Genomic DNA, 13,817 nt, shown 5'->3' with positions numbered 1-13,817 from the left:
AAATATATCACCACCAACCTACGGGACAAAATGCTTCAGTTAATTGTTGATTCCTGCTCCTGGCAAGAGTGATGTGTTCTTAACTAAGTGCCCTCCAAGGAATTCATCACTACCTTGCAGATCCTCATCCTATTCTATCATTCTGTGAGCAAGTTCTAGTCATATGCTTTAATTGGCTGCATGGGGTTACAGAATCTGCCAAACCTTCCTTGCAATTAAAAGCAAAGGAAGAAGCTTCGGCATCTTGCCTGTAAGGATCTCTGGTTTGGCTACTCTCACGGGACCCTTTCAGTGCTTTGCTTCTTGCCCTCCTCTTTTCCTAGGTTCCATCTCTCATAAGGATACAGGCTGTTAGCAGCTCCTCAGTATGTCTCATTAAAGGCTAGGTCAGCACAACTTGCAGAATTGTCTTAGTGAGCTTCCCAAGGTTTAATGTGACTTCTTTTTGCAACGATCCATCAATTTTTGTATTTTGTACGGCAAGAAACCAACTTGTTTCAACCACAACTCACCATCATATAGTTTAAAATGGTTTGTGTTTACGGAATAAGAATTCATCAGGGATAAACGTGGAAAGTTTTGGACTGGCCAAGTCCATCTCTAGACTGAAAAACTATAGAGTATGCATTTTTCAAAGGGAAAAAGAAACTGAAGGGAGCAACCCGTAAGGCAATAACCGAAAGAGGCTGTGATGAAAGGTTGATGAAGCATCCCAACACAACAATGTAAAGTATGGAGATTTTTTTTAGCATAACATCCAAAATAAATAAACTTAAACATAGCATAGCTTATAAACATGTTCTGCATGAAAAGGCTTTTGCAAAATTAACAACTTAAAATATGAACATGCTATGGCATTTTGTCATCACTGGAAACTTGGCATCTTGTCTTTTAAATGTTGACCGTATTTCGTTCATTACAGGGAACACACACATACGTATAAAGGCTATGCTAGTAAATTTTCAGATACATCACACCGTAGAAGGCTTACGGCGAGAGACTGGAATGGGAAAGAACCTATTTTGCAATTTGCTTTGTTACTCACAAATTATTCTTTGTCAACCAACCAAAACATCACAGGATGTCTTCAAATTTTAAGGCACTGTGGTTGGTGCCCAGAAATAATGTGCCCAAAAGCAGCTTTTAGCACGAGTCTTTTGTTTTTTTAAAATGTTTTATTTTAGTTCAGTTTGTCCTAATTTTGGTTTTGTTTGTTTGTTTGTTTGTTTGTTTGTTTGTTTGTTTGTTTGTTTGTTTGTTTGTTTGTTTGTTTGTTTCTTTCTTTCTTTCTTTCTTTCTTTCTTTCTTTCTTTCTTTCTTTCTTTCTTTCTTTCTTTCTTTCTTTCTTTCTTTCTTTCTTTCTTTCTTTCTTTCTTTCTTTCTTTCTTTCTTTCTTTCTTTGTTTTTAAGTAATAAAGTAAAAAATAATTCCCACAAATAAAACAGAAATATCTTAACGTTAAATACTAAATATATATAATAAATATTCCCAAATGAATATTCAAAATCCCTTCTTTTGTACAGCAGAAAAGTATGGCTCAAATAAACACGTTGAAAATGAACCACAGACGCTCATATATCATATTAATACCCAGAAATGAACATAAAGTACAGTTTCACTATAGTTATACTTACTATATAGTTATTCTAAATTTACTTAACAGAAATGTTTTGCCAGTCCTTTTGTTAGTTTCGAGCACTTTTTAATTTGTCACACCATTCATAACCCTAACCCTCCTAAATCACTGTAAAGCACAATACACAATACTCAGTTACATGTGTGTTGTACTTGAACATGATAAAATGAACATTGTGTAAAAGCAACATCGAAGGCAGCAAATGGCTGCGTGAGCTAGAGCTACGCTGTCGTTTCAAAAGCAATGAGTAAAGGCCTACATATTCTGGCTGCGAGGGGATGACAGATCTCAGTGGATGACCACACCAGAGTGATGGACAATACGAGAAAGAACAAAGTGCAGTGTTGCAAGCAATGTGCTAACTAGCCTACAAAAGACACATATGGCTTGAAAAGGTGAAAATGAAACAAGAAAGTGACAGCGAGAAAAAGAGATGATTCAGAAAAAACCAAAACTGAGGGGTAAAAACCATAACAGGAAATCTGATCATCTGCAGGCCAAAGATAGGGTCATATCTCAAACGTTTATCAAAGAGGAAAAGCAGATTTCACAGCTGATGGGTTGTATGTCGCTGGTCTGCAGAGTTCAGAGACTCAGCACGGTATTGCTGTTACAGACATGTTAACTAAATCACGTTGCACTTTTTTAGATGTTTGACTAGACTTTGTGTTTAGCTCATAATGGATGTATTTGAGAGATACAGTTCAGTCACATTAGCTTCACATGCACAGTGAAATAATATCCAAAACAAGAGCTGTATAATTATATAAATAAATACAATATTTTTTACATGTTTGTATATATTTATATATACTTATATATGTGTATATGAGTGTCTGTGTATAAATATATATCTGTATAATATGGATCGTAAAAATGCCATTTCTTTAGATCATATATAGATAATATCATGTAACCCTAATATATTGTACATACATGTGCAACCTATTAACTATATAATGATTACAAGTTTCTAGAAAAGAAGTAAAGACAAGATTTGGCATTGCTGCTATGCCATCTCTATGGCCCCGCCTCTCCTTTTGGTCCGACTGATCGAGCTGCCGGAGCACCGTCTCATCCCTCACTTCTCTCTCTGATCAATCAGACCATTAGAGTGCAATTACAGCAGCGGTCGTGGCGCAGGTGAACGACAAGCACATTCACGCGGCTGGCTGTCCAAAACACCTCCACTCAGCTCCTCACGCTCTCCAAATTAGCCCAAATTAATAGTGACACTCGGACATAAATGTCTCCAATCGGGGAGCTAAATGAACAGTCTGGGTCGAAGCTATTGAGTAGCAGGTGTCTTTAAAAGCGATAATTACCTAGACAGGCCAGAACGGGGACGAAAAGACGGCTCACAATTTGCCTGAAGTAAGAGGCCTGGCCCGCTTGAGCCCGGCTTCTGTTGTAGGTGTTAATAATTGATTTGGGGGCAAGCTATTAATGAGAGGCAGATTTCCAGCTCTGTTGTAAATGTGTTGATGAGGGTGTTGCTGTCTCTTGTAATGCCTTACCAATGCTAATTACAAGAGCTTAGTCAAGGTGCACTGTAATGAGTCTATAGAATTCTAGTCCTGATGTGTTTTGAGGGCCTTTTAGAGTAAATTACACAGCGATTAAATGCATGAGACATGCTTAATTGTCGATTAAAATCTCAATATCTCATCATCTATCTTAATATAATTGTTACACATCAGTGAAATATGCTGTGAGCATCAAATTATGATAACATTAAAGTAGAAATCAAAGCAATTTGAATTTAATATAGGCAGCGTGTGCTGGCGGTTTGTCCAAAATAGATCCTAATATTCAGAATAATGTGTCACTATACTATGACAATACCATGGATTTTTTTTTTTATCCGTGCATATTATTTAAATCAGTTCATATTTGGTTATGACAATTGAATGCCCATATTAGGGGAAGGTGGAACCATACAGAATGTGTGAAGGCAGACACGTTAGTGCATCAGTGTGTGTGTTTGTGTGTTGTGAACAGAGAGCTTTAGCTTGTCAACTACAAAAGAGCAAAAATGTCAAGATACTGTCCTAATTTTCTCCTGGGATAGAGAGAGACGTGGGGACTGTCAACTATTGGAGTGTGATTATTGTACAATTCACTACAAGGGTAGGAATACGGGCATGTGTAAAAAAAAAAAAAAAAAATGCTCTAGAAATTATTCAGCCCATCACTCAAGCCATTTATCTCAACCCTTTTTGCCCACCCTCTCCATCCAATATGTTTATTGTTAGCTACCCCTAAACTTTAACAAGTGGTGGCGGATTTTTCTGTTTTAGAAATTATATTTTTCTTCTTGTCATTGCTTCATTAATCAAGAGGAGGCATTCTGAAAAATGTTTTGTTTTGGTGGCTGCAATCTATTTTGTGTGCGTGTGTGTGTTGTAGTTAATCTGCGCCCGTGGCAGGTTTCCCCTCCGAAACGCAGCGCTAAGCAGCGGTATCGCAGGCCTATTGTTGTAGCCTCTGTCATAGCAAGGAGAGCCTGATGCAGGCCTGGGCTCGCCTGATAAGGAAAAGAGGATTCAACATGGCTGGAAAGGAGAATCAGTGGGACTTGAGAGTGGAGTATGGATGGGGCAGATGCACTCACTCGCTCACACACACACACACACACACACACACACGCACACACACGTATGAACAAATGTACACAAACAAACACAATTTCTTCACACATGAGACAAGACACAAATCATTGCCATAATCACCCTGGCAAACGCTCAGCCAATTATTTACAGTAACACCCAATTACATATGCAAGAAGGCACCCCAGGATAGGACCTATGGAAGACAGTCTAAAATGATATAAATGCATATTCACAGCGACAAATATACACTCGTATTCAGAGAAACCGTTAAGCTCAAAGAAATCAAAATGTGGAAGTACAAACTGATTTGTGTTGCCGTATTTCTTTCCCATGCAACAGTCATGCGCTCCTCCATCTGGTTGACAAACATCAGACGTTATCAGGACTAACAGGATTTGAATTTCTCTGGTGCACACCAACATTTTTGGCACCAACAATGTGGTTTCATCTAATGAAATAATGGGCCCATATTTTCGGCACGGAACCATTATGTGATTGCATGCATCAATTATTTCTTGGGTTTAAACCAATATCAGGGCTGAGGTCTCCTCAGATGGCTACAATGGTAATTATTTGGCATGCTTTCTCATCCTAACTTCGCTTAAAATATGCTATATAAAAGCTATTATTTTCAATAGTAGTAGTATCATATCCGTTGGTCACCACCCTTTGTAGAGTATATGAACATGAATTATACGGTAATAAATGGCTCTAAACAATTACTTGATTATTAAAATAGTTGTTGATTAATTTGATAATCGATTACATATTGATTAATTTGACAGCTCTAATGAAATCACTGACATTGTTGCATTGAAAAGGAAAATCTTGGCCCAGAGAACTAAAACAGAAATGTATTTAATGTAATCATTATTGGGTTGTTACTGCTAGCAGGCAGTGGACGGTAGCCTCCACTAAATGCGTATATTACGTGTTTTGAAATCATGTTGGGAATTTGTGTATGTGCGTGAAAGGGAGCTCGAAGAGAGGTATTATACAATGTTGACATGTGACAAATATATTTGAAGCACACACTGTATATGCATAATCTCCATTTTCGGTGTACTGTAACCGCAAAATCTAATGATTTGCCCAGTACAAGCGGTACGCACAAGATGTGTGTAATTTGTCATATTGAAATGTGATTTTCCTTGTATTCTGATCCTATTTTTTCATTAATAATGTAGTCAAAATGCATAACAACTACTCAATAAATCAGATAGTCAGTGAAGTGTCCAACCATATATAGCTAATAATAAAAAATATTGTTTCATTAATAAGTCTTTGAAAGTGTCCATTAAAAGTATTATCTTCATAAATATTTTGTACCGAATTTGGTGCGTGTCCATGTGTACCTAATGTTGAGGCCATTTGTTTATTGAACTCACTCAAACATTGAGCTTGCATCGTGCACATTACCTAGTTGAACAGAATGCAATATGTCCATCCAAATGAATGATTATTCAACACCTCAATACACAGTAGACCTCCACTGAAGCTAAGGCACAAGTAGAAGAAGCAAAGCGAGAGAAAAATGAAACAAGTTTGAGCGGTGCCAGCTGCTGTTCCATCTGTTGCTATCATGGCTTTGTTGTGATATGTTAAAACAACTTCCTTGACAAGTGCTGCAGATAATTCTTGATTGTTTACATTTGAAAACCTGCTTGCGGGTAGTACTGTGTTCCAGTGCTCACCTCACTAAGAGGTGTAGTATGGACATGATCTTGGTGTGTCTGTGTGGGTTCTCTCCAAATCCTCGGCAGAGCAGAAACATGTTTTATAATGTAAATATAAATTGATGGGTGTGGTTCTCGGATGAGTGCCAGAGGTTGTAGTTTTATTTTTTCTTGTAAACCACCAACCTAATGGCTGAACTTAAAAACTTAGAGCACATCCGGCCCATCCACAGTTTGAGCTTTTGGGAAGTCAAACATCATGTATTCTCTGCTTTTATTTTGATATGCATGCGTGTCGCCGCCACAAATGTTGTTCATATGCAAGGTCTCCTTCAAAATAAAAGCAAAACAAGCAATGTAATTCTTTACATGGATAGCAGGTTTTATTTTGAAGTTGGACCTCAGTAACAAACGTGACGGTTGATTTGACTTCGAATTAAATGACATTAAATTATTTTGTAATACACTTTCATGCAAAATAACATGTTATTAGATTATTTGATTAATTGATGGAATAATTTATAGAATTATTGATTCTACAAATATTCTATAGTGGTAGCCTTAATTCAGTCTTGATTACAATGACATGGCATGAGAAGTGGAGGAATGTTGGAGCTTCACTTGCAACATCAGTTAGTATTTTGGGTTGGGGGGTTGGTTGCTCGGTCCTGGCTTTACCGCCCGAGCCTATGCATTATTGTCACTGCACTTCGACCAACTCCAAATACTTTTAACGGCAAAAAAAAAAAGATTATCATGGAAGATAAGCACTAAGACGGTTGCTGGAAAATATGGTCTATATAATATCCGTCACTTGCTGGTGGTCCAGCTGAGTCTCATTAGATGGGTATGTGGCTGTCAAAGTAGAATATTACACCACTGGGTTCTCCGCAAACTAATCGGGTAACAAAGACCATTTTCAACCTAGGGATCCAATCTTATAACAGTCCATGTGCTGAGACTCTGATATGAAAGTTCACGTCTAATGCATTTAGTAAGGGGCAAGGTCTTTATCTTATTTACTTAACGAAATGTAAATATTGTCTGTGGATTAAGTAAGGCACAATTTCCCTAAAGTGCACGGCGTACTGAACCTATAGAACGCTGCAGCACACTGCAGATGATCAGACAGTGTATGGAAATTAGCAATACTTCAGAATCTTGTTCCATTTGGTTCTTCTAAATTCTAGCAATTCACTTAGCAATGCATTCCATGTGTTTCCGTTCATTGTTTCGAGGGATTTCCCACTTTTAAATCTAATTGATATTCTGTAAATGTAGAACCATTTCTTTGAATCAAAAAGTGAGATTGGCTGCTCACAGAAAGCCTCCTGAAATATAAAAGCACACACAGAGGGATGCCATTCTAATACAACGTGAAATTTCTCAGTCACCCAGAGAAAGACGAGAGTTCAAAAGAATATTAAACCTAAAGAAGGGCAGAGAGGTTTATCTAAAGTCAAGGACTTTATTTGAGAATCGTGCCCACCATTTTATTTTTGTCTATATTTACAGCGTCTGACTGATGTGTACGGTTATGAGGCCAAGGATTTATTATGACCCCGATGAGTGATTGACTCTTGAGTTCCCTTTCATCCTCTCTGGGGATATCCACATGTTTATTTCCGAAAAGGGTAGATCTGTCTTGAGAATGTGTCACCTGCCGCCGTGGCCCCCAGGGACTGCATTAATATCCGTACACGTGAACATTACTGGCTCAGAGTTTCCCATTGTGGCCCCTCACACAACTTCTCCCTGCAAGCTCTGGCAGGCAGTCCTTACATATAGTACATGTAAAAGATCAAACAACCTTACCAATTGAATTCAAATAGGAAATTTCTTGTAATTCAAATAGTGAGTAGTGAGTGTAGCAGCAGGGATGTTCTCTGGCCAGAGCAATACAGCAGAAGTACATGTTTGAACATGTACCTCCAAGACATGATTGATACCTGCAGCACGAGCATTACAAATGCACTACTCTCTTGTTTAAAATTCCAAATCAAGTATCTTGGGAAGAAATGTTCTGCATAGCTAGAAGTAGCTGGGAATGTTGAATTGAACATGTTGCCATAACGTTTGGGGCATTGTAGGATAATTTGGTACGGGTAGGAAGAAAGGAAAGAGGTATTTTCAGTATTAAACTTTCTAGAAGAGCACCTTCAAGTGTCTGTAGTGTCTTAAAACAGAGACTTCTGTTCCCTCAACATTCTTATTTTGTATTTATGTATTTAAGCTTTATTTATTAACCATCAATCCTTAATCCGTGACTCTTTTCTATGTAAATTTACTTATACGTTTAAAGATAACAATATAATTTGGGGATGGATTGTTGATGATTTGTCCTTGTTTTGTAAGCAAAATCTCGGGTAAGTGCTCATTTGTCTGCTTTATTAGCGCTTGCTGTATGTCTCGAGCCGAGTGAACGGCATGCCTATGGTCAAAATAAATACAACCCTGTGTGAGCAGTTCAGCGAGGGTGAAATAAGCAATAGCTTAATGCTGCATTTGTACTTTGAAGCTTACAGTCCAGCCAATGGGATAAAAGGTGAATTAAATGAGGAAAATATTTATTCCTTATAGCGCGGCCATGATAGCAATGGCAAAAGCACGTGTGTCCCTTCAAAGATTCTGGGAGCAGCAGCGACTCTCTCAATTTAATCGATTTTAAAATGAAAAGTCAATTTAAGAAAGTTGAAAAGAGAACGATGGGCGAAAGGAAGGGTGGGGGTAGCATTCTCTTGCACTCAAGCAGTAAACTAACTGCCGCACAGAGCAGGCAGAGATTTCAGCTGAATTATCTCCCACCTCACATTTGCTCTTAGGCAAGCAGTTTAAAAGCCAAGCGATTGAGCCAGTGATCCAATTTGAAATGCAGAAATGATTAGAGCAGCTTGCCTCATTTCATATCGAAATTCTCTGATTTATGACAGGGCGCCAGCCAAGATCTATCTGTAAAGGGAATTAGTGTGCAATTCCTGCATATTTCTGTTATTTAGTCTCCCAGCAGCAGATGCTATAGCCTTGAAGGACGGGGGGGTGTACAAGGAATTGAAGCATTGCGTAGGTATCTTTTCATCTCGGCCAGATGTAACCATGACCATTTATATGAGGCATTTCCCATTTTGTGTCCGATGTTGACAGAGAACCTTATTTCTGGAAGCAAGGGGAAAAATAGAAAACTATGTAGCACTTAACTACGCATACACATACAATTTTTTGCAGCGTGAATAGGAGCGAGATACAGGCTACGAGGTTAGCTTTGGCCAATTATTTGAAAAAAGAAAAAAGACCCTTGCAACCCATCCATCCTTGAGGCTAAGAAAATATTAAAACGTGCGGCGATAACGAGGGCTAGAGGAAAATCTCTCTTAATGAAATTTCCAGTTGACCACATGCAATTTGTTTCATCGCAGTGGACAACTAATTGCAATGGACGTTATCAAGGTGTGAGTGTGCTGTCTGCTGTAAACTGACTGGTAAAACAGGTACAAATCCTTTATCCTCACTCCCATGTTGGAAACAAATAAACCTGCCATCACTGTATTAGCTTGTTTCTCTTATTTGTGCCGTTAATGTAGTCCAGAGGACATTTGTGCAATGAAAACATCAACTGTGGTTGGGTAGTAGGTTTGGCTCATATTCCAAAAGACTCATGAGTGGCCTATTAAAGCTCAAAGTTGTATATTTCTGCGACCATTTTTAGCTTCTTTTTTTTTTCTACCTAAACAGTGTGATGTTTCCAGATGTTTTTCAGAGAGAGAGGGGGAGAGTGTGTGACTCACAAGTCCAGAAAGCAGAGAATCGTTTTTTTTCCCGTAACGTTTGTTTTATTATGCTGTTGATTGAGATGAATGGAATGAATGCCAAATGGAGGTAATTTTTTACCGGAAATTTTGAAATTGCTCATAAGGGTCATTTGGAACCTGAGGTTCATCAAGAAAAAAATAGGTTGTGTAAAGAATGTTATAACTATAAAAGTATTTTGTCATTTAAAAAACAATCCATTAGTAATTGATGCCCTCCCCTGCCTCAAGATGGTGACAAAACCCATGAACCGATGGTACACACGTAACTGACTTTATGTAGAAGTTAACTTTTTCGACCCAAACAAAACACCTTCACGGAGGCTTATCAAATAGTATTAGTTAGAATAGCAGCCTAATAAGTCGCGGGCACAAACTGAAATGACATGACATATGGGCAAACAAATATGCAAACTACTGTCTGAAATATGACGGATGGCATCAAATAAATACTTTAGACCTGAGTACAAAAACCGCTGATAGATTTCAGAGAATAACGCATAATTATCTGTGAATATATGAAGGCCCAACCACAAATATGCAATTGTTTACTGTACGTATTTTGCTACCGTGCTATATAATTAGCCTTTGGATCAGTGCTTAAGGTGCATGCAGCAAACAAATACTCCCCTCCACTCCCACCAAATACTGCACCTGCAATTAAGCAATCAAGAAAGGGCCAATTATCTGAATGTAACATTTTTAGCCAATGCTCATCTGTGCAACCAATCAAAAAAATACATCTTTTCTTACCTTTTGATATGTTGATTTTGTTGGTGTTGACCTGCATAATAGAGCTCTTCTTAACCTATTTGTCAAATTATGGGCAGAGGTTTTATTAATACAAATGAGTAGCACTGTTATGTCACAGTGGGCGGAATTTAGAATAGCTCACTAACAGACACCTTTTTGGGAGGAGACAAATCTAATTTCACACTTGATGCCTAGGCAAGCACGCCAGAGACCCAACTGTTTGTATACAAGGAATTAAAAAAGTACTTCTTCTGCCATATGTCCTCTTTAAAGTCAAAGAAAGCCATGAGATATTTAGCCAGAGCGATTTTGATCCCTCAGTTGTCTAAATCCCACAGCTCTGGGATCAGAAGACAGACTCAGTGACGGTCAGTGACCTTGGTGGAGGGAGCAAGAGAAAAAAGGATGAGGAAAATAATCATTGGCACCAAGGTTCGTATCGATTTCACCTGCCCTGACCACGGAGCAGGTTAAGAGCAGCCACTGGTGGTGAAATGGTCAGCGGTGATATCATTAGCTTGTTGTTTACACAGGGAAGCAGGGAGTTAGAGGCAAGCTGAGTGTCACAAGACACTTTCTTCTTCACCTCCTTCAGCTGATCAGAGGATCATGGTATCAAGGAGGGATTAGTAGCGACTTGGGATTTGTGTGATTGGTTAATTTATTGCGGTGATGGCAGGTCTTTCATCTATGGCAACATTTAATCAGCGCAGCCACAGAGGCTATTACAGGTTAGCTCCTTTCTGGAGTCAGTCCGGCTGTGCCGTCAGCTCTATCACAATTCCCCTGAAATTTCCAAATTATCTGGAACAGGCTTTAGCTTCCCCGTAATAAAAATTAGAACAGATTCCTGATAGAAGCTTTTGCTCACACAGGGCCAATTATAAATAGTGCAGCCCTGCCTTGGAAGACGGAAGGGGGAGGTAGAAAAAAATCCAACTCTGAGAGATGTGCACGGAACTTATCGTTCAACCCCTGCTTGCTCTGATCCAAATCCGTGTGGCTGAAAATTTATATTAGATTTTATCACAGACACCTAAGTCTCCAAAAATCAATGAAGGTTATCTTTTATGTTGCAGCAACTTGTGGAAATATTGATTTTCATTTTATAGCGAATTTGGCGCATCAGTTTGTAATCACTTCCTCGCTGACTACACTGTTTGGGTCGCTGTATCTCTCGCACGAGGAAAGGTAACAGAGCTCAGGAGAAAAAAGCCAGAGAGTATTGAAACCAGTGAGGTGAAGGCTGAGGGCGGATATACAATAACACACAACTTGTTTGTGGGTGGGTGTGCTTGCGTGCTGGGAGCTGGATAGGTTCTATCATCTATCAAGTGTATTTTTATTGTCTTGTAATTAAAAATGATATCATCCACCTGCATCATGTTTAGGTTACATGTGTGTATAGTACACGTATGCCGAATGAATGGCGAGTTTGTTTCTAAACGACCCGTTCATCATATTCTCCCTCGCTTCAGGGAAATTGTAATTTTCTGCCTGTCAATCTGCATTTCTCTGCATAGTAGCCACTAAGGCCAACTGATCCGGTTGTACAAATGTTTTCATTTGCATTTGCAAACACTCCTCCCCGCAGTGACGCCACACTATCTTAATCCTAAATATGTTGCCCGCACTTGCTCTTGTGCATCTCTTTGTCTTTGTGGCGGCTGCGACACGCATGCTTCCAAAGCACACTTTTGTCACTGTGGATGAGTTATGTAAATCTGCAGTAAGAAACTGTCATCACTTGTTTGCTACAAGGGTGAAGCAAAGTAAACTGGAATTGACGGTTCACTCAGTAATATGTAATACCCACTGTGACAAAATTAAAGCAATGCATGGAAAGAATAAGTAGTCAAGTTAGGCTGCTGTTCAGTCTATGTTGGCTACTAGGAGAGAAGCTGGAATATCATAAATTCCCAAAGACTCTGGGGGATGGCAGAAAGGCCTCTCGCTGCTGAATAAGAGATGGCTCCAGTCTGGAGATCTAAGAAAGGGTTAATCTGATTCCCATTTCAGATAGTCGTCCTAGCAACAATCGGCCTGTCTGCTCTGCTTCTTTGACAGGGGTGTGAGATTTTCAGGTTAGCCAGATAGAGGACTTTATTGTGAGGCTAATTTGAAATGTGAAATCCAGGATGACTTAAATTACAGAGGTCGTCTTTCTCTCATCTGCTGCCAAGGCAGGATAAGACGATGCCAAAAGATGAAACCACGCAATTTACTGTCTGTTTTTTTATCACTCGGGCTGTGCAATTTCGGCAGTGCAATTTACTGTAAATGAGTTGTGTATAAATCTAACATCTTCATTTGGAGTTCAAATTTGTTTTATATTTGCAGCAGACAGATATCTGGGTGATTTTGTCAACAACAACAAAATCTGTTTGTCCTCTAGCCTGTGACTAGATGGAGTTCATGGAAAGAGAAATGGGTGGGGGACCTTCGGAGGAAGAAGAGGAGGGGTATGCGCACATACTGCCCCAGCACATCTTATGTGCATATCTGTGCCAATGCAGACCTTTAACATGCTCAAGTGACATTTGCATTCATCCTCGGAGGTTGTTGCCAGGCTCAGAAATAAATAAAAAGCATGAGTTCATTTTCCGTTGCATTATGCAGATGGGAAGAGTCGAGATTGCACGACAACCGATTTTGGCAAGCCATTACCGTTTTTGTAAAACCCAAATAAAGAAAGGCCTCAGGGTCGTAAGTAATGGCATTGAAATATTGACGCGTTTCCTTGAAGTAATAGACTTCTGTACTCAGGTGGATTAGGACACGTTCCACAACAGCATTACACAAAGCCCTAAAATAAAGCATACATAGAAAGGAAAAAAGCATGATAGGTGAATAAATGCGGCCGGCACATCGTGTGGCACTCTCGCACGCGAGCCTATTAAGAGGATGTTGTACTCTATCCGTCTCTTTTCTTTTTCCTCTCAAAGAAAAACCCACGTTTGACCTCTGACCAAGAAGAAAAACGACTTTACACATTCAGTATAATTTTTCAGCATATTATAAAAGCTCCAACCTCAATCGCCCTTTGAAATAGATACTGATTCTTTAAATTCTTCCCTACTTGTTTCAGGAAATAGTGAGATCCCGCTGATAGCGTTCTACAATGTGCCCAAAGTTCACCACGGAACACTCCCTTCCTTCTTTCTGAAAGTCATCTCCCCTTTTCTTCATACTTTCTTCATTTCAGAGGAAGCGGAGAGTCTCGTTTAAATCTCTTTGTAGTCTGTGATTTTCAATCTTGGCTGACTTCTTTTTGATTCCAGGCAATGTATTTTTATTTTTTTTTCCTTTCCAAACACAAATGCAGCCTTTTGTCTA

General features: G+C 39.0%; 1 protein-coding gene across 1 annotated transcript in view; it reads left to right on the top strand.

The window, feature by feature from the left end:
• zfpm2a (zinc finger protein, FOG family member 2a) overlaps positions 1-13,817 on the top strand; it is a 101,174-nt gene that overhangs the window by 50,448 nt on the left and 36,909 nt on the right. The gene's annotated exons all lie outside the window — the stretch shown is intronic.

This window comes from Syngnathus typhle, linkage group LG10 (genome assembly GCF_033458585.1).
Source record: "Syngnathus typhle isolate RoL2023-S1 ecotype Sweden linkage group LG10, RoL_Styp_1.0, whole genome shotgun sequence".
In the NCBI taxonomy this organism is placed as follows: Eukaryota; Metazoa; Chordata; class Actinopteri; order Syngnathiformes; family Syngnathidae; genus Syngnathus; species Syngnathus typhle.
This window is presented reverse-complemented; position numbering and strand designations above follow the sequence as displayed.